The sequence below is a fragment of the Panthera pardus genome, unplaced genomic scaffold, assembly GCF_024362965.1.
Source record: "Panthera pardus isolate Hobbes unplaced genomic scaffold, ASM2436296v1 HiC_scaffold_6, whole genome shotgun sequence".
Classification (NCBI taxonomy): domain Eukaryota; kingdom Metazoa; phylum Chordata; class Mammalia; order Carnivora; family Felidae; genus Panthera; species Panthera pardus.
Genome location: NW_026526991.1, coordinates 136,521,620 through 136,545,105, shown reverse-complemented (window position 1 = coordinate 136,545,105; position 23,486 = coordinate 136,521,620). Strand labels below are relative to the sequence as shown.

Sequence of the window (23,486 nt, the reverse complement as noted above, 5' to 3'; positions counted from 1 at the left end):
GAAGTAGGCTCCAGGCTCTGAGCTGTCACCACAAAGCCTGACACGGGGCTTGAACTCATGGACTGTGAGATCATGACCTGAGCCGGAGTCAGACGCTCAACTGACTAAGCCACCCAGGTGCCCCATCAAATGCACTTTTAAGTCAGAAAAACTCTGGCATTAGAGGAAGCTGAGACTTTAAGTCAGGGACGCCAAATTGGAAGCAATTGCCTTTACCCAGGTAACAAATAGACAGGCTTGAACCAAGCCAAGGGCATAGAGAAGGCACGGAAGGAAAGATCTACCAGAGACAAGGGAGGTAGAGTTTGATGTCATTTGATGTGAGGTCTGGAAGCGAACAGTCAAGAAAGAATTCTTGAGATCTTTTCTGTGCAAAAAAAGATGGTTTTATTGAAGCGCAGGGACAGGACCCTGGACAGAATGAGCTGCTCTGGGATTTTGAGAAGTGGCTGATTATATACTTTTAAGTTGAGGAGGAGGGGGAGACAAAGGAAGTTTCCAAAAGGATTTTCATACATTAAAGAAGACTTACAGGATTCTGGAGGCCTGGCGATTGTCAAGTTAAGGTTGTTGCTTGCTTTTTTGTTTGTTTGTTTTTTGTTTTTGTTTTTTTTCTCTAGCAAAGCATTAACAGTAAGACAGTTGAGAGTTCCCAGAGAAATGTCACATTCTGCTTGCCTCAAGTATTTGGCTGCAGGTTGTAAGAAGATTTCATTTTATCTACATTTCTTTCGCCTTTGTTGTCCACATCCAGTTGACAGAATGTGTTTAACTCGCAGAAATGAGGAGTCTCGGGAACAGAAATTGCCATCAACACAGATAATACCAAATATTTTCCTTATGCTCTTAGGAATAATACAACCATATACCGAGTACTTACTTTGTGCCGCGTGCTCTGCCAGGAATTTACACACCTTATCTCATTTTAACCTTGACAACAACCTCATGAGACAGAAACTATTATTCCCATCTAATGGATGGAGAATTGGAGAAGGAAATTCTTGATTCTTATTCCTGATTCTAGAACCTCTTCTTCATTCCAGCTAGTGACTGTCAGAGTTGGGGTTTGAACCCATTTGTCTGCCTCCAAAGCTCCAGCTCTTTCTCGTTTACGACCCTATGACTATTTGATACACCGTCTACTTACAAATTTGCCCTCTAAGTTATCTTCCTTTGAGGAAGAGTCTGGAAGAACTGAGTTGAGATGAGAAGGTTTGCCTGGGACCCACTACCTTCTCAAGGGAGATACATGCACAGGGGACACTTTGGGAAAAGGCAGGGTTTATCATGACTAACCCAAGCATGAGCCCTAAACTCCTAAATGGAATTTCTAACCCTGCTAAGGCACAATGGCTCCTTTGGTGTCTTTGATTCAAGGCCCTAAGGCCAAGCCAGAAAGAATGGCCTTCTTGACCTTGACCTGTCCCCCCTCCCCTAAGTCTTAAGCCTTAAAATTGGCCTTTGATGTTTTACTGGTCAAAGGGCAAAAAGTTAGCGGAAAGAAGAGATCAAAGTAGCTAAACAAGAGTGTGGTTGGCCTAATAAATGATAATTTCTATTTCTGCTGGTAAACTTCAGTCCCTAACAACGAGGTCTCGGGATGCTCTTGGCCCTAATTCACATCATCCTTTCTCCTGGGGAAGAATCCCCTCATTTATCCTGGGCAGAACCTGTGAGTTGCTGTACAAACCTGAAGTGTGCTCAGGGTCAGGGAAAAGATGGCCTGAATCCACCACTTGCCTGGGGACAATAATAATAATTTGGAGCTAACCATGCGTATCTACCATTGGACAGGCTGGTGATCCATCATGCACAAGTACCGGGGCCATTCTATTTGCTCCTTTAAAGCAATTAAATATGTTTTATTTTTTTATGTTTACTTTTTTGAAGGAGAGAGAGGGAGAGAGAGTATACACGTGGGCACACGCAAGAGCGGGGAAAGGGCAGAAGGAGAGGGAGAGAAACTTAAGCAGGCTCCATGCTCAGTGCAGAGCTTGATGTGGGGCATGAGCTCACGGCCTTGAGATCATGACCTGACCTGAAATTAAGAGTCGGACGCTTAACCGACTAAGTCCCCCAGGCGCCCCTCCATTAAATATGTTTTAGAAGGTACAATGGAAGTGGCACAGAAATATACTAGTTGCTAATTCCTCTTATAGAAACAGCTCATCCGTGTTATCTCTTCTTCCATTCCTAAATCCACTCTTGATTCAGTATTAATCTTGGTTATTTATGCAATCAGATGTCGTGGTTGAGCCTTGGGATTGGTAAATCCTGGTGAAGAAAGCTGGACAAAATTCTATTTGTGTGTGTGTAACTGTTTGCGTCCCCTGTTTTACAGAGGGACCAAGAAGCCTCTGGGAACAGTATTTGAACCTGTCCACTTTTGAGATCCAGGTGTGTCTAATGATCGGAGGGGGTCTCGGGGAGAACAGATTATAGGAGATGGAACCACGAGGGTAAAGAGATTGTGCCACGGCGTGTAGGCCTGACCGGATCAGAGAATAAGAGGGTATGGGGTTTCAGATAGTGTGTCAAGTCAGGCATGAGAGAGGCCTCGGCGCTCTCCCACCAGAAAAAGACTGCCTTGAAAGAGGCTTCATAGTCATGCTTTAAGGTAAGTTACCTGGCTTCCTGACCCCTAGCAGAGTATAAACCCAGGAGGAATGTTTCACTTACAGGGACAGACTTGAGGGCAATGTGTCACTGTCACAGATTTCCAATATACAGACTTCTGGGCAGAAGGGACAGCACCCACCATGACACGAATGGAGCATCATTCCATCCTTGGAGCAGCAAAGCCCCCTGTGAGTTACATGAACCGGGGCCACAGAGCCTTCTCTGGGCAAGCCAAGTGGTGAACGATGGTCAGGAATGTTTTGTTAGCTCATGTACACACCCCTGAGGAAGCCCAGAAATATTCAGGGGAGAGGCTTAGAAAGGACTGACTTTTTATAGTCACCTGGGGCTGATAGTCAACGAGAATACATATTATTAATGGGAATGATTCTAAACTCCCGCAGTTAATGAGCCTGAGACCTTTGGTATAATAACATAAAACCTAACTTTACTATAAAACTCACATTATATTTGTTCTTTGTTCCCTGGGTCTCGTGATAACATTTGTCCTTGTACATAATGGTGCTCAGTGTTGGCGCTCAGGTGAAAATTCGGTGGCTGGCCATAGCAGCCATATTAAACCCAACCCAGCAGGTGCCTCTCAGGTCCGACCACGTGGGAACTGTCGACCCCCACGGTATCACACTTATCAGAAAGTCAAGGGGCTGCTACTGTTGTGTAATCATTTCTTCCAATTCCAATCCCCAAAGCTCTACTCAGGCTGCCTTCTCGTATATTCCTACTGAGAGTGCAAATCGATGTAAACTCTATGGGGGGAAATTTGGCAGTTTTTTTTTCAAGATGATAAATGCATAGATTCTTTGATCCAGCGACTCCACTCCTAGGAATTTATCTTACAGACACACACATGCAGAGGCATGTTTTTAATAGCAAAAGATTGAAAACAACTCAAATGACCATCAATAGGGGACTGATTTAATTATGATACATCTTAAATTGGAATATGAAAGAATGAGGGAAAGTTATAGTTCTTTAACATTTATGGAAAAAGAGGAGGAAAAATTGTATCTAATATAAAATTATAGAGAGAGAAATCATACTATATATTTACATATAGCATTATATATATATATATATATATATATATATATATATATATATATATATATATGTATGTATATAATTTGCTTGTTTTATGCATGAAATATCTCTGGAAGGAAGCACATGAAATGTGTAAGTTTGGTTTTCTCCAGAGGGAAAGCTGAGTGATGAGGGGATAGGGTGGAAGGAATAGTTTTCACCGTGTGCCTTTGTACACACCTCTTCTATTTTGAATTACGTGACCCAGTTACTTATTCAAATAAACAGTTTTAAAATTGCATATTATCTTTGCTCATGATGCAACAAGTAATGCACCTTAAAGTTTATGAAGAATGTTCCCAGGACTTCTCCCTGCTTCTCTTCTCGTGGGCAGCTTCAGACACAGAAGCCCCTCATGCAGAAAGGAACATTAGAGACAGAACAAGACCACACCATCTCTAAGAGTAAACTGTGACCTCATTTTCTGCTGGAAATGAGTAATTCCTGTTCATCCTTCAACTTTCCTATTAAGTGTGAGCTTCGATGTCTGGGAATCTTCAGACGGCCCCCAAGACTGGACATGGGGCCATTGGGGATGTCCTCACAGCACCCTGGTTGCCCCTCCTGTGGCAGTGGGTCATCTCAATGTCCCGCCCCCAGCCCTTCACCTGTCTTTAGAGCAGCTCAGCTCACCTGGCAGGTGGTCTAGACTCAGTGGACCTTAACTTCCATTCTCCTGTAATGCTATTAAGAATACATGGGGCGCCTGGGTGGCTCAGTCGGTTAAGCGGCCGACTTCGGCTCAGGTCATGATCTCGCGGTCCGTGAGTTCGAGCCCCGCGTCGGGCTCTGTGCTGACAGCTCAGAGCCTGGAGCCTGCTCCCGATTCTGTGTCTCCCTCTCTCTGCCCCTCCCCTGTTCATGCTCTGTCTCTCCCTGTCTCAAAAATAAATAAAACGTTAAAAAAATTTTTTTAAAAGAATACACATTGGTGCAATCACTATAGATGACAGCTGGCAATATTTTTCAGGTATTATAATATCTTTTAAAGTGATAAAGGTACAGCTCCTCTGATCTAACAGTTCTTAGACACCTAACCCAACACTTAATGTGAGAATTGGAGAATGGATAGGAAGGATCCATTCTCAACAGGAGACGAGTTCATAGTTTATTCTGACAGATGCTGCTTGGAGAGATGAGCTCTGAGGGCAAGAATCATGACTGTCCTACTCCATTTTTAATCTCCAGACGTCAAGACTGTCCTTCACACCCACAGGCATTCAATGAATATTTAAGTGAATAAATGACTGTCCCCCAAAACTCATATTTTCTTCATTATGTAAAATTTAGTTTTAAAAGCCCAGCGTGTTCTTCTTCCAAATGGGACAATTAACCTGTCCTGTAATTTTGAAGTGGCAAAGCAGGGCATCTCTGAAGCATTTCCTTTGTTGAAAACTGAAACATACTTATTACTGACATTTAACTTCTTCTCCCACCTACTCTCCTCCCTTACCAATATTTCTGAAGAAAATCCATTTCTGGATGGATTTATCCTCATTTACATGTAATTCTCTTCAGACTACACTCAGTGGAGGAGTATTAGAAAAGGTTAGGGCAGGGGCCTGGGTGGCTCAGTCAGTTGAGCGTCCGACTTTGGCTCAGGTCATGAACTCACAGTTTGTGAGTTCGAGCCCTGCATCAGGCTCGCTGCTGTCAGTGCAGAGCCTGGAGTCTGCTTCGGATTCTGCGTCTCCCTCTCTCTGCCCCTCCCCTGCTTGCACTCTCTCTCTCAAAAATAAATAAAACATTAAAAAATATACTTACAAAAATAATAAAGCAAAAATCATTAAAAAAAAAGAAAAGGTTAGGGCAGTGGGGAAAGCTGACAATGAAAGAATCAAGTAAATGCAGAGCTTTAATCAACAATTAGAATGGAGGAAGAGACAACAAAGGAGCCGGATGCCTATTCTAACACGTGGCAAAGAACTATCCACTGTGACTGATAGTTGAAAGAACACAGAAAAAGGGTTTCTTGTCCTTCCTGGACTGCAGATCCATGGACACATACGGCGCCAGAAAAAGCCTCAAGGTAGCACCTGAACAGGTGAGCACAATAGGAAGACACTCAGCACTATGGTCAGAAGCAGAGCATCCCCGCATTTCTGACTCATCTGGGAGGATACGTCTTCCTTTTACTTCGCATCATTCTAGAATAAAGTGCTTCTAAAGCACCTGCTGGATAAGTGGTACTGCCTATGAATCTAATAAATAACAATAGTGACGAGTCATTGTTTAAGGGCCATTAGAGAGCTAGAGCCAACTCTTTGAATCTTGAACCAAAGGGCCTTTCCCCACAGAACACTTGGCTGCAACAATTTTAGAAAATGCTGGCTCTGAACTCCCATAATATCTACTGTCTATAACAGCAAATCTCAACCTTTTTGGTCTCAGGACACATTCACACTCTAAATGGATGCCAAAGAGCTTTTGTTTATGTGAGATATATTTATCAGTATGTATCATAACATTCGAACCGGGAAATTTTTAAAATATGTATTAATCCATTTAAAAATGTCAATAGTAGGGGCATCTGGGTGGCTCAGTCGGTGAGGTGTCCGACTTCATCTCAGGTCATGATCTCACAGTTCATGAGTTTGAGCCCCACGTTGTGCTCTGTGCTGACAGCTTGGAGCCTGGAGCCTGCTTTGGATTCTGTGTCTCCCTCTCTCTCTGCCCCATCCCCGCTCATGCTCTGTCTCTCTCTCTCTCTCTCTCTCCCTCAAAAATAAATATTAAAAAGTTAAAAAAATGAAAATATCAATAGTAAACCTATCACCTGTTAACATAAATAACAGTATCTTATGAAACATAACTAGATAATCCAAAACAAAAACTAAATTTAGCAAAAAGAGTGGCATTGTTTTAGTATTGCAAATCTTTTTAACATCTGAGATTTCTTTTGTAAATACCAAATCCAAATTCTTTTGCATAAATATGCTTTACAAATATTTTTCCTAGTCTGCTTAATTCTTTTATTAGTGATCTTGAAGATCAGAAGTTCTCAATCTTACTAAAGTCCACCTTAGCTTTTTTTTTTTTTCCCATTGGATCATGATTTTGGCATTGTATCTTGGAATTTTTGCCTAACCCAAACTCATAAGAAATTCTTTCCTATGTTTTCTTCTGGAGTTTTATAGTTTTATGTTTTACATTTAGGTCTCTGATTAATTCTGAGCTAATTTTTATATGTGGTGTAATGTAGGAATCATTTTGTTGCATATGGATATCTAATTTTTCCAGTGGCCTTTGTTGAAAAGACTGTCAATTCTCCATTGAATTGCATTTACTCCTTTGCTGAAAATCCATCAACCCATGTATGGATCAATTTCTGGGCTCAATCCCATTAGCCTATATGTCTCTTTTTTCTAAAGCCATGTTCCTTTGATGACTGTAGCTTTATAGTAACCTTTGAAATCAAGTACAGTGAGTCTTCCAATTTTGTTCTTCATTTTCAAATTTGGTTTGGCAATTCTAACTTCTTAACATTCCATACACGTTAAAAATGGCTCATCAAACCTCTTTTTTAAAAAATTCCTGCTAGGATTTTAGTAGGAATGTTGTTGATTCTATAGGTCAGTATGGGAAAAATTTATATCCTTACTATATGCAGTCTTCCAATCCATGAACATGGTATACATCTACATTTATTTAGGCATTCTTTGAGTTCTTTGATTAATGTTTTATAGTTATCAGCAAACATATTTCACACATAGTTTTATGTCTAAGTAGTTTTTTAAAAATTTTGTTGCTATTGTAAATGGTACTTTTAATTTTGATTTCTAATTGTTCATTGCTAATATATAGAAATATAATTGATTTTGTATGTTGGCCTTGTATCTTGCAATTTTACTAAACTCAATTACTGGTTTTCATATAGATTATTTGGAATTTTTAGTATAGAAATCATGTAATTTGTGAATATTGTTTTATTTCTTCCTTTGTAATCTATATGTTTTTATTTCTTGTCTTGAACTATGGCACTGCTTAAGACTTCTAATACAATGTTGAATAAGAAGAGTGACCGCAGAAATCCTTACTTTGTTCATCATCTCAAAGGAAAGCATTCAGTTTTTCACTATGAAATATAATGTTAATGTAGATGGCATTTATTAGGTTGAAGAAGTTCCCTTCTATAACTAGTTTGCCAAGAGTTTTTTTTTATTATGAAGAAATGCTTAATTTTATCAAAGGCTTTTTCTGCATCTATTGAGATGATTCGATGGTTTTTCTTCTTTAGTCTGTTGATATGATAAATTAAATTGATTGATTCTCAAGTGTTGAACATCTTGCATTCTTAGGGTGAATTTTACTTGGTCATGATGTGGTATATATATATATATATATATATATATATATATATTCAGATATATATGTTCAGATATATATGTTCAGATATATATATGTTCAGATAGATATATATATATATATTCAGATTTGATTTGCTAATATTTGAAGATTCTTGCATCCACGTTCCTGAGGGATATTAGTCTGTGGTTGTCTTTTCTTGTAGGATTTATAGAGTGAGTTGGGAGGTATGTTCCATACAGGACTGGGACCAGGGTGAGCCACGTGAGGTACAAAATTTATGGCGGCAGTTACTCACAGGCACTGACCCTGCACTTGCATTACTGCCTCCATAGCAAGGCTAGTTTGTCAGAGGGTTTTCCAATATCTGCTCCACCCTAAGCTGCACTTCTTCCCTCTGCATTTGTACCTTGGAGAAGGCCCCTCTCCACATCTGTGACCCTCCCCAGCAGTAGACCTGTTGCTTCTTCCTTGCTAGCTTGGTAGTGAGGGGCACAGGGAAGGGTTTTCTGTTGTTCTGGTTCAGCTTTGATCTTACATGGGCCTCAGGGATGGGGTTAGCTCAATGACCCTGCCTCTCTTAGGAGGGCTTCCAAGGATCTGGGCCCAGCACACATTCCTGCCCTTTCCTATCAGCATAGAGCTTTTGTTCTGTGGGCGCAACAGACCAAAGGATTTGTGTTTTTCCTACAGTGGCTTCTCCAAGTCTACACCATTAGATAGGCTTTCTCCATATCTCACTCTGCCTGCTCTTTCTCATGACCACCCACGGAGGTTTGAGGAAGAGTCTATAATCATCTCTCCTTGGAGGTGACTACGGCCTGAATTTTCATGCCCGCCCCCCCAATTCATGTTGAAATGCTAACTCCCATGGTTAGGCACTAGTAAGTGGGGCCTTTGGGAGGTGTTTAAGTCATGGGGCCCTCATGTATGGGATTAATGTCCTGATAAAAGAGACCCCAGTGAGCTCCCTCACTCTTTCTACCAAGTGAGGATGAAGATATCAGCTATGAACCAGTAAAGGGGCTCTCACAGGAGTGTGACCATATTGGCACCTCGATCTTGAACTTTCCAGACTCTGGAACTGTGAGAAATAGATGTTTGTTGTTTATAAGCAGCCCAGTCTGTGGTATGCTGTTATAGCAGCCCAAATAGACTATGACACAGTTACCTGTTTTTTGCCAGATTAGATCTCTATTTCCTAAGGAGAAAGTGGAAGTCTGTCAATTTGGCTTTAATTTGCATTTTTCTGATGATTGATACTGATGACAACTTGGCCTTGTGCACATTACCACTTTTATGTCTTATTTTGTGAAATGTCTGTTGAAGTCTTTTACCAATTTTTATTGGGTTTTTCTTTCCTATAGAGTTATAGGCATTGTTTATATATTCTGGATACATTTCCGTCATCAAATATATATTTTGTGAATATTTTTTTTCAGTCTATGGTTTACCTTTTCATTTTCTAACCATGTCTTTGATAAGCAGAAGATTTTTTTTTTTCAATTTATCAATTTTTCTATTGTGGTTTATGCTTTTTGGTTTGAGAAGTCCTTGCCCAATGTAAGTTCATAAAGATGGTGTTCCATGTTTATTTATAGAAGCTTCATACTGTAAGCTTTGGTGTTTAAGCTTATGATCCAAATAAAATTGGTTTTTGTGTCTGATGGGAGTAAGAGTTGAAGTTCATCTTTCTCCATTTATCCAGCTGCCCCAGACCATCTGTTGAGGTGATTTGCTTTCCCGTTGAACTAACTTTGTGTGTTTGCCAAAAATCAATTGCCGTATATGTGAGGGTTTATTTCTAAACTCTTTATACATGCCACTGATCTATTTATTGATTCCTACCATCCGGTATTATAGCCTTATAGTATGTCTTGAACCTAATAACCTAAGTCCTTAAACTCCGTTCTTTTCTTCAAGTTTCAACTACTCTAGACCTTTTGCCTTTTCAAAGAAAATCCTTGCTGGGATTTTTATTGGGATTGCATTGAATCTATAGATCCACTTGGGAAGGACTTGTTATTCCTTAAGGTCTATTTCCTGGTTCGTGCTATAGAAAGGGCCTAAAAACAATGATACCCTAGCAAGGAGCACATGTGGAGTTCTCCACTAAAGACCACTTCTAAACACCATTCCCCACTAAAAAGTACTAGGGTTTCTTAGGGCAATGTTTGATCCTAGCCCTTCGATAGTGAAATTATAAGGTAAACCTATAATACATCTTACCAGAAAGTAAGGATGAAGAAAGAAAGAAAGAAAGAAACGAACAAACAAACAAACAAACTAGTAGGGACATGTCAAAGGACCCAGGAGCTAGTCTGAAGGGCCACTATTAGACACACATTGAATAATTTGAGAATAAATAATTATAATAATGGATAATAATGCCTGGGATTTAAAAAGAATCTATACGTCTGTGATGATATTCAGAAAAGAGAGAGAGAGAGAGGGAGGGAGGAAGGGAGAGGAAGAGGAAAGGTGAGGGTGGGGAGTTCTTCTCTACCAATAAATGCCAGCAAATAAATGTGGAAGGAATTATAGATTCAGAAAGTCACTGTTTGCACTCCTCTATGTTATGATTTAGTCAATCAAATGTTGTCAGTAAATGCTAAAACCACTGGGTGAAAGGTTACTGGGAAACAAGATATTCACATGTTCTGAAAATATCAACACGGATTACTTATTGACTAGGAAGGGGGAAAGGTGCCTTACAGTGGAAAGTGCTGGCAAAATCACATTAAGCAAGGGCTATCACACGCTTCCTGACGTGATGCAGTAGGAAATGCACAGCGTCATCGAGGTGGCATTCTTGTTAACAGTGTTTAACCGAAATCTAAACATGAGGAAACAGACAAATCCCGAATGTGGGGCATTTTACAAGATGCGTGGCTTGGATTCTATACACACACAATCCCAATGTTAACCGTGGGTTAATTTAGGCAGATTGTACACAGGTATTCAGGATGCTCTTATTTCTACTTGCCTGGAGGATAAAAGGCTCAGGTTAAAGAAAGAGTGCATAGGGAGTCATTCCGGCAACCCCTTATTTTACACAGGGGGTAGTGGCGTTCACCTTGTGGCAGAGCACGGGCACACCGGCCATCTCTTCAGTAACGAGTTTGGACGTTTGAAAACAGATGAGCAGTTGGGAATGCGCAATGAGTTACTGTTTGGGGAAATCTCATTTTCACTTCTGAGCTGGGGCAGAAAGACTTGGGAGAGAAGTGATGTTGTCATTAGCAGGTGCCCAGGCTCAGCCCAGATTTCCGCGATGGCATCAGCCATCTCCCCTGCAAACACGGCTCCTGAGCGAGCGCCTGCTGCTCGCCAAGATGACTGTTCAAACCTCCCTCTCCCATGGAGGAGCCAGGGGGATGCTGTGAAGTTCAGGGAGCCATCCGTCTGACACACAGAGTGTGAAATGGGAATAGGAATGTCATTACCAGGGCGCCCGGGTGACTCAGTCGGTTATGCGTCCGATTTCAGCTCAGGTCATGATCTTGTGGTTCGTGAGTTTGAGTACTGTGTCCAGCTCTGTGCTGAGAGCTCCGAGCCTAGAGCTTGCTTCGGATTCTTTGACTCCCTCCCCCTCGCCCCGCCCCTCCCCAGCTCACACTCTGCCTCTCTCTCAAGAATAAATAAACATAAAAAAAATTTTTAATCATAAAAAAAAGAGGAATGTTGTTATCCCCGAAACAAAGAGTGGGAAAGTAAATCTTGGATGAGAACAAAGGGAAGCAGACTTCTAAGTGTTTGAAAAGGTGCTCAGTAGGGGGGAAAAGGCAGAATATAAAATAATATCTATGCTATGGCCACAAATCCACATAACCCATTTTCTCAGACTACAAATCTAGTCGCTCACACCCTTGTCTGAAGAACGAGGGCCCCTCAGTGTCACACTGCCCCCAAGACCCAAGGAGCTATTTCCGGGGATGTCTTACATGAACTACTGAAAAGCTCTCCTTCTTTATTCTTCCACTTCCAGCCCTGCCCACCGCCCCCCCCCCCCCCACGATAGCACAGATGTCCTTCCCACAGCTACAGATCTAATGGGACCAAAGTGCTGTTAATCCCCTCAGCTGTCACTGGGGCAAAGGCAAGCTGTGTTCTACAAAGAACAAGCTGGTCATTTAAAATCTTCTTGGGAGGCTCACCTCCCATTCGATCACCTGGTCCCTCCAACTCATCTATGAAAATATTCCGACAATGAGGCCACTTGCGGGCGCTTCCCCACAGCGGCTCCTCTTACCCGAGACTCTTGTTAAAATGCAGGTTGTGGTTTACTAGGTCTGGGGTGGGAGCTGAGCTCCTGCATCGGTCTAGCAAGCTCCCAGGGATGCTGAGGCTGCTGGTCCATGGCCCGCGCTTTGAGCAGCAGGCTCCTGGAGCATTTAGTACTAAGTCCTATTGTGCTTAGCACCTGTGCCCCGCATGCTTAGTAGGCGTCCAATAAACCTGTTCTGGGGGGATGTCCGAATAAAATGAATTGTTGGATTTCATGTTATCGGAAGCAAACTATTCACGGCATTACCGCCTTCTAACCTAGCCTTAGACCTCATGAAACAAAACTCAGTCTGCATCCTTGATCCCAGAGACAAAATGCGACGTCAGTGTGATCTGACTCCCTACACTTGTCTTCTTGAGTAAATATCTAATAATCTCTCATTTTTATTTCATTTCCATAATATGATCTTCAATTACAGGCTCCCCGTCTAAAACCATCACTCACTCTCAAGGCAAAGTTCTGTTCTGTCCTCGTGGCTGGAAATGCAGCATCATCCGGCTTTGCTACAGAGATGACCCTGGAAAATATTCGTGTCAGGAGGCCCGAGCCCTCACGATGGCCCGTGTGTGACCCTGTCTGAGTGACTGAACTAGACTGTGAGGTTCCTGAGGCCCAGTAGACTATGATTCGAGAAAAGTTCACAGGAACAAAAGCACTTAAAATACCTAAAGAACAGAATATCTTTCAGGTACATGTGATTGACTGCAATTGTGGGTGTGGATGTGTGTGAATACTCAAATGTTCAGCTTCATTTATATATATATATATATATATACATATATATATATATAAAATCTATATTTATAATATTTCATTTTATTATAAATATGAATGATAACTTATTAATATTAAATATATAATTTATATAGAGAAACTATATACACATAAATGTTTGCTACATATATGTATATGTTAATTTTTGCTATGTGTATATATATATATAATTTTGCTAATTCAACCTTGTTCTAGATTTCACAGGTTAAACAGATTATAACACGCGCCAGGAAGTAGACCTAGGAATCAAATGGCTTGCATGGTTTCCTCACTCTGCCACGGATTTCCAGTGTGATCTTCCCTAAGAGTTATGCAAACACACACAGAAGTGCACACATACACACCAGCATCACCACCAGAACCGCCACTAACGGTACTGTCAAGCTTTACCAGCACCCGCCATGTTTCTGCTTCCATTGACCCCATCCTGTCTAGCGGGGGCACTTTCCGACTTGTGGCATGAAAAGGTTGCTTGGCTTGGGATGGGTTTATTTGCTTCTGTTTGTTATAATCAGATGAGCTTCCTTTTAAACAAAATTCTGTGCAGAACCCCAGTATACAAGACGAAAATGGACCTTCTGGCTAAAGCAGGGGAAACAATCTGAAACTCCACCTCTGTGTCTGTCCCTCACTCTCTGGCCGATGAACTCCATCCTTCATCAGTGTTCCCTTCCACTTGCAGGAAACCTTTGTGTGTGTGTGTGGGGGGGTGTCTAATAGCTTCAAGACTAAGAAAATTCTGTCCCTTAATAATTCTTATTCACGAAACCTAGCTCTATCAGCTGGAATCACATTAAAAAAAAACTCCCTCTTCCATACGAAGCTCTTCCCATAGGAGTTAACATTTCTCTCCTCTTTCTTTGCTTCTTCAGATGAAATTTCCCCCATTTATTTGGCTCTTGCGTTACATTTTCAGGTCTTTCGTCATCTTACTCAGTCTCCTCATTCAAATTCCAGTTTATCATCATCATTTTAAATAGAAAACACAGAAAACCAGTGATGTTCTCAACAGATACGTGTCGTCAGCAGTATTCTCAAATCAAATGAGTTTTGTAGTTGTCATTATCTTGTGACCTCAAGCTTTCTTCTCTTAATGCGGGCACCAGATTTTGAAGCATTTGTAATTGTACAACTTGACAAGGAAAAATACCCTCCCCATTGGGGATGTGTGGGAGTGCCTTTGCAAGCAACAATTTTTATATTGGTAGTGCAATTCGGGGACCATCTTTCAGATAGAAATGGTGCTCTATTTTGTTTCTTCACTCATTGTAGAAATAGGTTTGTAATCCTTAGATTTCAGTTTTCTTTAAAATAATTTTTTTTAATGTTTATTCATTTTTAAGAGAGAGAGAGACAGAGCATGAGCAGGGGAGGGGCAAAGAGAGAGGGAGACACAGAATCTGAAGCAGGCTCCAGGCTCTGAGCTGTCAGCACAGAGCCCGATGTGGGGTTTGAACCCTCGGACTGTGAGATCATGACCTGAGCCGAAGTTGGACGCTTAACCAACTGAGCCACCCAGGAAGGTGTCCCTGATTTTGGTTTTCAATTTGTGGTAAAGCACACAGTTGTGAGTCCTGCTCCACTAGGGTCACCCCATGTTTTTCTTAGAGGATGGGTGTGAAGACGTTCTACTAAAAGATCTTCCCTCTATGACAGAATTTTCTCCATATTATTTCCACTCTACTGTCCAAACAATCAATATTTGTCATGTGGAGTACAGTACATATTCTTTACCACAGCTACAGGAAGGTGGTTCATTACTCTGTAGCCAAATGAGATTTTTCTTTCTTTCTTTCTTTCTTTCTTTCTTTCTTTCTTTCTTTCATTCATTCCCTTCCCTTTTCTTTCTTTCTTTTTCTTTCTTTCGTTCTTTCTTTCTCTTTTTCTTTCTTTCTTTTCTTCCTTCCTTCCTTCCCTTCCCTTTCCTCTTCCTTCCTTCCCTTCCTTTTCCTTTCCTTCTTTCCTTCTTCCTTCCTTCCCTTCCCTTTCCTCTTTCTTTCTTTCTTTCTTTCTTTCTTTCTTTTCCTTTCTTTCTTCCTTCCCTTCCCTTTCCTCTTTCTTTCTTTCTTCCCTTCCCTCTTTGTTCCTTCCTTCCTTCCTTCCTTCCTTCCTTCCTTCCTTCCTTTCCCTTTCCTTTCCTTTCCTCTTCCTTCTTTCCTTCCTTCCTTCCTTCCCTTCCCTTCCTTTTCCTTCTTTCTTCTTTCTTTCTTTCTTTCTTTCTTTCTTTCTTTCTTTCTTTCTTTCTTTCGCAACAGATAATTCCTACCAACATACATTTGAACTCCCAGAACAGTTGGCTTCTGCTGTCTTGTTGGACTCAGGGAAGCAACAGGATAAGACTGATTTAAGGGACCAAGGTACCTTCATTTTGAGAAGCATGGACTACTACCAGTAAAACAATATTTAAACATAACTACTAATATACGTATAATTGTGTATTAATTACTTTTCTGAATCATTTAATTAATGTACCACACATTATCGAAAGCCACATATGAGAAGATAAAAAATAAACAGATAGAATAACATACAGCCAAATGGGGTTTCTAAGGTAGTGAGGGAGAGTTTGCTGAGCAAAGGTCTTGCTCCCACACATCTAGGTAATTTGTGAAGTGGGATAATACTTTGGCATATTAAACATATTTTTCCCCTCACGACAGCATATTATTCTTTCTCTGTCTCCTATTCAGTTGGCTGGACTGGCCCATTGTCAGTTACTCAGGGGAGGGATGGGACGAGCAGATTAGTGACAAGTCTTCTTGGCTTTGATTTCCAAAGACCCAAACATAAAAGAGGGCAGAGGGGATTCCTGGCATGAAACGAGTGTTTGAGAGAATAGCAAATAGTCCCAGTAAGGGTCTCCCTTGCAAAACTGTCACTAGGTTAAGAGTAGGTGATGGTGGGAGGCAGAGTGGGTATGGAGGAGAAGGGGAGCACCAGAAAGCCAGCCTCAGCTCACGGGGGGCACCAGGCCCCCCCTGCCCCCCGCCCCTCCTCCCCCCCCCCGCCCCCCCCCCCCCCCCCCCGGGGCAGGTGCTGGTGCCCGGGCCACTCCCATGTCTCCCGCCTCTCATTCGCTGGCTGGGAGACACAACATTCCACTTTGACTGACACTTAACCATTTCAACAGGATCTTTAAAAGTGAAGATTCTTGGGCATACCCCAGATTCTTAAACATGCGTCTCACTCCTTATCTCTATTATTTTGGAAAACTATTTGGAGAAAAGAAATTATTGGATAAAAGTGTAAATAAACTTCTTAAAGGTTTTTTGATAAAATCATTTCAGAAAATGTTTACACTACCACCAACAGTGTTGGGAAAAGGTTCAGCCTCATTAATATGAAGAAAAGCACATTAAAACAAACAGGAAAACCATCTTTATAACATTAATATTCAAAGCTGACAAGAGTATGAAGAGATTTGTCCCCTCATGCATGGTGACATTATTGACTTCAGTTAATAGGCTTTTTATTTCAGTTGCCGAGAAGAAATGGAGGAAATTTACATCTTATAAGCACCTTTCTTAGGCTAGGTGCTGACCTAGGTGTTAACATGCATTATCTCATGTAATTATCACTGTACCCAACGTGGTGGGTATGATCAGTAACCAAATTTTTAAAGGGAAAAAGAACTAAGAACTAAGTGAAATTAATTTGAATCATATACTTTACTTAACCCAATACATCAAACTATTATCATTTCGACACAGAAGTATATAAAAAATTATTAAGGAGACCTTGATACCTTTCTGTACTAAGTCTGTGTTATACTCAGAGCCACCTCGATGGAGATTAATCACATTTCAAGAGCTTCATAGCCACACATGGCTAGCGGCTCCCATACGGGACAGTACAGAGCTAGAGAGCTGGGACAAGTTTTCTCAGAAAGATTATGCTAAGAAACTCTCATTATACACCGTCAGAGGTGTTGACTATTTAGCACAATGTTTCAAATCCCAGGGGGAGAATTCTACCATTATAACCAAATATCTTAATTTCACCAAGCCATTCAGTTCTCACAAGGAGCCAATTTTATACTTGAGACATTTTAAAGTTCTTTCCATTTCCACCCTGATTTATCTTTGGCTCCCATAGAGAGCTTTTTGCCGGGGGATGGGGGGAAGGGGTCTCAGTTCTAACAAGTAACCCTGCAAAGGTCCAAGACGCTCTCCCTTGATCCCATGTAGATGTGAAAATCAATGTCCCTGACTCCTATGGCCAGCAGTCTTCCCCTGGGGCAAACGTGGCATCAGTTTCTGTGTTTGTAACTTTGATTTTTAGTTCCCTTGTGTTCTCGTGCTGGAGGACCCTCCCCTACTCCCCTTCTTCCTTGTGAGTTCAGAAATGCATTTTTTAAATTTTATTTTTGAGAGAGAGAGAGAGAGAGAGAGAGAGAGAGAGAGAGGGGATGCAAGTGGGGAAAGGGGCAAAGGGAGAGAGACAGAATCTCAAGCAGACTCCACACTCCGTGCAGAGCCTGACACGGGGCTGGATCCCACGACTCTAGGATCATGATCTGAGCTGAAATCAAGAGTCAGACACTTAACCAACCGAGCCACCCAGGTGTACCTTAAATGATGTATTTTTATCCAGAATTTCTCTTTGGTCATAGTTGCGAGTTTTGGGTTCTCGCAGTCTGCCATCTTTTGCCCAAGCCAAACGTTCTTGTATTTCTTATATTCTTTCTGTTACACCAGAAGAGAGGCAAAAAAGTAAAAGGAACTTGTTACCAAAGAAAAACTCTGAGTCATGCTTTTGGCTTCTGGTTTTCATGCGTTCATTCACCACACGCTGTGGATCCTTGTTATTCACGGATATAGTGCAGTTTGCTTATTGTATTATATATATTATAACGTATATAATATATATAAAAGAGTAGGGGTGCCTGGGTAGCTCAGTTGGTTGAGCAACCAACTCTTGATTTTGGCTCAGGTCATGGTCCCAGGGTCATGGGATCAAGCCCCATGTTGGGCTCTGCACTGAGTGTGGAGTCTGCTTGGGATTCTCTCTCTCCCTCTCTCTCTGCCCCTCTCACCTGCTCATAGTCTCTCTCTAAAAAAATAAAAATAAAATAAAAATAAAAAATAAAAAAAATAAAAAAGAATATATATGTGTGTATACGTGTGTGTGTGTATATATATGTGTGTGTGTGTGTGTGTATGTATATTATGTGTGTATGTGTGTGTGTGTGTATGTATATTATGTGTGTATGTGTGTGTGTGTGTGTGTGTGTGTGTGTGTGTGTGTATATATATATTTGCAGATCTGTGATCTGCAAACTGCCCAGTCCTGAGCCAGACCCCTGTATGTGGCCCGTGCGCCCCAGGAGGCGATGTTCTTCTGCTTTTGTCATCCCAGGGCCAGGAGCCGGGCATTCAGGGACAGCCCTACAGCCCGGAGCCTGCTGAACTGTTCACATGAGCCTGTCCTAAACTGTTTACCCTGCTCTGTCTTTCTTTTCCTGCAGAAACCCCAGAAAAGTCTGTGGCTAAGTGCTCTCCTTGCTCCTGTCTTCTGTCTCCTGACCACCCTGGTGCTTCCCCAGGTGGCCCCGCATGGTGGCCTTGCCTCATGCCTGCAGGACCTTCGGGTATAATAAACTTTGTTTCCCTGAATCTTTCCTGTGCCTGCTCATACAGTTGCATCTGACTGACCAGCTCATAAAAGAATATAAAACACTCCAGGGGTGCCTGGGTGGCTCGGTCGGTTGGGCGTCCGACTTTGGCTCAGGTCATGATCTCGTGGTTTGTGAGTTCAAGCCCCACATCGGGCTCTGTACTGACAGCTCGGAGCCTGGAGCCTGCTTTGGATTCTGTGTCTCCCTCTCTCTCTGTTCCTCCCCTGCTCACGCTCTGTCTCTCTCTGTCTCTCAATAATAAATAAACATTAAAAAAATTAAGAATATAAAACACTCTAAAATTAATGCGGGATCATTCAGGTACGTGCTTGTACAGAGCGGTGAAAAATTAGTCACCCAACACACACGTTCCCATCTAAGGTTGAGCAAGGCGACACTGTGCCTTCTGCATTCAGTTCCCATACGGCCAAGGACTGCCCTTTTTACATTTACTGCTGCGTTTTAGCATTTCTGGGCTTTTTGTTGGTGATTCTGCTGTCTAAAATGGCCCCCAAGTGTAGATCTGAAGTGCTGTCTCATGTCCCTAAGAGGAAGAATGCGGTGATGTGCCTCACAGAGGAAACACATTAAGGCAGCTCCATTCAAGCGGGAGTTAGCATCAGCGAAGAGCTTGGCGTTAACCACAGCCAGCTCCAAGGCCTGGGCTTGCCAAGGGAAATGGATTCGAATCTACAGCAGATGGGAATATGCTGGTTTTATTCCTCATTCATTGATTAGCTAATTGATGGGGCATTGTACCTGCTTAACCTGCAGGCACGTAGACAGAGGTTCCAAATCTAGGGAAAGGGTCCCTTTCCCTAGAAGGGAAAGAAATGGCAAAGGTGCATCTACCGCACTTGGAGGAAGGGTGGGTGCTGGGCCACCCTCACTATGGACTGTGCTTCCACGGAGATGGGGGCGCACAGACCTGGACCTCTCTCTGGGAGCACGCTGCCCACTCGATTGCTTTGCGTGCAAGTTTGGAAGAGGTCTCATTTCCCTTGTCATGACAGAAAACTTATATCCTCTAAGTGGATCTGGTGGTATTGATTACGTCATCTACCAAGTAAACAGACCACAGACCACTGAGTTTGGGAAGACAGCAGTGGAACAGGTACGCAAGACTATCCAAGAAGGCACGTGTCCTATCCTTCCTTGGGGAAACAGAAAGCTTTTGATTCTTTGTTCCACGTGGCCTTGACAGAGGCACCTGCATCTTGCCTGTGGCCCCCAGGAGCTTTGCTCTATGAGTCAACCAGCTACCAAAAGTCCGGTAGAGAGGACCATAAAACGTCTGACAAATCACCACAGTGCTTGGATACGGAGACGGGCCAGAACTTTCCCCACCTGTTTCCACTGCTTCTGGTTTCAAGATGGATACAAAAGGAAAATGATTTGTGATAGATGCTCGGAGGAGGTGCTGCAGAACCTCCATCAGAAAAGACTGGAAATGACCACCGTGTGATCAGTCGGCCATTATTGCAGAAATACTAACCATTCGCAATTAAATCAGTCCTGTGTGTTGCAAGAAACATGGGTCAAAGCAAGGGTCTCCCCTCCTCAACAGATAGAATGATTTTACCAGATTAAAAGTGGGCTGTTCGTTTTTTGTGGGATGTAGGGAAAGCAGTGATTTGAGGAAACATTGTGGCTTTGAATGCTTACATTATAAACTAATAGAGGGAAAAATGAAAATGAAGAATTAATTGAGCAGAACACAGATAAGGAAACACAGAAATGAACAGGATAAAAGGGGGGAAACCCAGGGCAAACAGAAAGCCCGAAGTAAGACAGCAGAAAAAAATCCAAATATACCCGTAATCACTATTAGTGTAGTGTATTAAAGACCTTGTTATTACAGAGGTTATGAGGTTAGATTTTAAAATTTAAATATGTACCATTTACAAAAAAATAAAAATAAAAATGTTGACAAAGAAAAGTCCGGAAAACATGCACCAAGCAAATGTTATCCAACAGAAAACTGGAGTAGCTATGTTGATCCCAAGCAGAACAGACTTCAAGACAAGAGGCATTATTTGGCATGAACTGGTTGACAGTAAAATGATGAAAGGGACCGCTTGTATGTACCCAACACTCCAAAAGGGACAGACTTACAAGAAGAAATTGACAAACTCACAAACACAATGGGAGATTAACACACACCTGCCAGACACTGAGGAGTCGAGGAAAACTAAGAATCAGGAAAAATAAGGGGAGATTTGGAAAGTCAGGCTGACAATAATATTCTGTGTTCCTGTAAAACGTCATCAAGTTCTTAGGAACGCTATCTTGTCGTCAACCTTATTAAGAAAATGGAGAAGGCACACTAACCACCTTTCATAAAACGGGAAACAAAAGAGCAGAGAATGTGACAGTCCCTATGAAACAGCCATGCAGGCAGCCAAGGCAGAAGGGAAAACGCTCTTTCCTGATGCCAAGGTAAAACCTCTCCCCTGTAAATCAAGTGTTCTGGAAATTCCCTAATTCCTCTTCCTGTCCTTTTTCTTTTACTGCCTAGCACAGACATTGAGAAACTATGCTATTCTATGTAACCGCTCTGAGCACTTTGGAGAAATGAGCTTTATAAATATAAGGCACTTCTTGTTTTGTTTTTTTTTTAATTTTTTTTTAAGGTTTATTCATTTCTGAATGACAGTGAGAGACAGATCACAAGCCGGGGTGGGGCAGAGAGAGAGCAGGACACAGAATCCGAAGCAGGCTCCAGGCTCTGAGCTGTCAGCACAGAGCCCGACGCGGGGCTCGAACTCATGAACCATTGAGATCGTGACCTGAGCCGAAGTCGGACACCTGACTGAGCCACCCAGGTGCCCCAGTATAAGGCATTTCTATTCGAATATGAAACCGATCAGCATTTTCTTTCCACTCAGGCCTCCACATGCTAGAGGATTTATACCCCTAAACGACATTCTGTTGCTGAATTCATGGGAGATACTAATAGCTCACCAAGGCCAGAGAAAAGCTCAAGCATAGCACAGAGCCACGCGTGGGCTCTAGCAGAGGGACCGAAGGGAAACCACTGTTTGCTAGAAAGGACACCCTGGGGGCTTTTGCTCACCAGTTGGCTTTTTTTCTGTCCAAGGCTCTCTCCAAGCCTCCAGCAGATGCAGTCAGACACCGTGTTGCAGTTGTAAAGCAAATAGACTGCTCTAAGAAAAGCATCTTTAGGACAACATGCTCAGCCACCGCTCAGGGCTACGTGGACCCCACATGGGACACTCTTAGTCCCAGGCTGAGAGTTCACAGGAGCAATGAGCCAACCCCAAAGCCAACCCAGATGGGCCAGGGGGAACCTATGGGCCCACGTCTGTTTGGAGGGGGGATGGTGCGCTCAAGGACGGCCAGTAGCCGCTGACACCAAGAGGCTCCCATGGAGCTTCTGCGGCTTTGGTCTCAGGTGGAGAGATTTTGCAGGAAGTTGAGAAGAGAGAGCAGATGGGCAGAAAAAAGGAGGAGGAGGAGGAAGAGGAGGAAGAGGAGGAGGAGGAGGAGGAAGAGGAGGAGGAGGAGGAGGAGGAGGAGGAGGAGGAGGAGGAGAAGAATATGAAGAAGCAGCAGCCAATGTTCACTGCATCTCCTTCTAAATCCCTTATTCTTGGCTGTGGTTCTCAGATGGGGGTCATTTTGCCCCCGGGGGACATAGCTGGGGACAGTTTTGGTTGTCACAGCTGGGCAAGGGAGGGTATGCTCTGAAGTCTCAAAGGTAGAGGGATACTGCAAACATCTTACAAGGCTCAGGACGGCCCCCACGACATCATCTGGCTCAAAATGTCAATAGTGCCAAGGCTGAGAATCCCCACGGCTCTCGGGGTAGCAGTGTTTGGTATCTTCTTCACAAGACTGCTTCTCTGGTATCCCAGAGCTCAGAAGGGCAGAAAGGGGGGTTAAACTCAGGCTTCTAACTGTCTACCCCTCAGCCTACACAAATTCCATTACTGCCTAATTATCTGAAGTGGGGAGAAATAAGATCTCTCCCGAAGACGAATATATGAACGAACGGACAAGTGAACGAATGAGTTGGATTCAGATCTCCAGTTTCATGTCGCTGCTGATCTCAGGAGAAGCCCAGCCAGGCAGCTCCAGAAGCAGGAACCGAGTGAGGTCCAATTCTACATGTCTACAACCACGGCTGAGGCTGTGGAGGGTTTGGCTTTCTTCCCCACAAGGGCTTTCCTTTTGTGCCACAAAATACCTGTGAGCATTAAAATGTTTGGATAGTTCCAGAAGTCCACTTACCTTTCATCTAGAGGAACTTCAGGAGGCGGGAATGCCCGTCTAGGAGGGGAAGGTGTGGTCTTATCCAGAGGTCCGGACACAGCCTGGGTCTTGCATGGCCCTTCCAAATGGTTCAGCCCACATGAGACTCAGATGCTCACCGTGACTCTGTCCTCGGTGTCCTTACCTGTGAAACAAGGAGGTTACCTGCCTACCGGTCCCCATATCTTTGCTGGTACATTTGGAATGAAATCGAAAGCCTCTCGCCTGGGTGTTCCTTACCTCCCAGGGTGAAGCCAGCCTCCTGACTCAACACCTGCCTGCCTGCCTCCCATGTCCTCAATCCTTCTCTTCGCAGGCTCTCTCCCTCCCAAACCTCCTTCCTGTTTGAACCTCTGCCCTCCTCTCCTTGTGTGAGTTACCCGTGTCGAGTCTCCAGCACAGGCATGCTCCCTTCAGCACTATGGTATTGGCCATGCTGAGATTAGGCTGTTTTTACATATCTGTCTCTACTGTGATGCCTGTAAGAACAGGGTTCTCGACTTCTTC

At 42.8% G+C, this 23,486-nt stretch overlaps 1 protein-coding gene and 1 long non-coding RNA gene across 2 annotated transcripts in view; both read right to left on the bottom strand.

Annotated features, from left to right (window-relative positions):
- The window catches only part of LOC128774971 (uncharacterized), a 256,264-nt gene that overhangs the window by 91,115 nt on the left and 141,663 nt on the right, over nucleotides 1–23,486 (bottom strand). The gene's annotated exons all lie outside the window — the stretch shown is intronic.
- Nucleotides 1–23,486, bottom strand: part of LOC109273789 (aldo-keto reductase family 1 member C3-like) — a 131,900-nt gene that overhangs the window by 63,259 nt on the left and 45,155 nt on the right. Inside the window, 1 exon segment of the mRNA XM_053895259.1 lies at nucleotides 22,959–23,124. The gene's annotated coding sequence lies outside the window, so the exon portion shown is untranslated.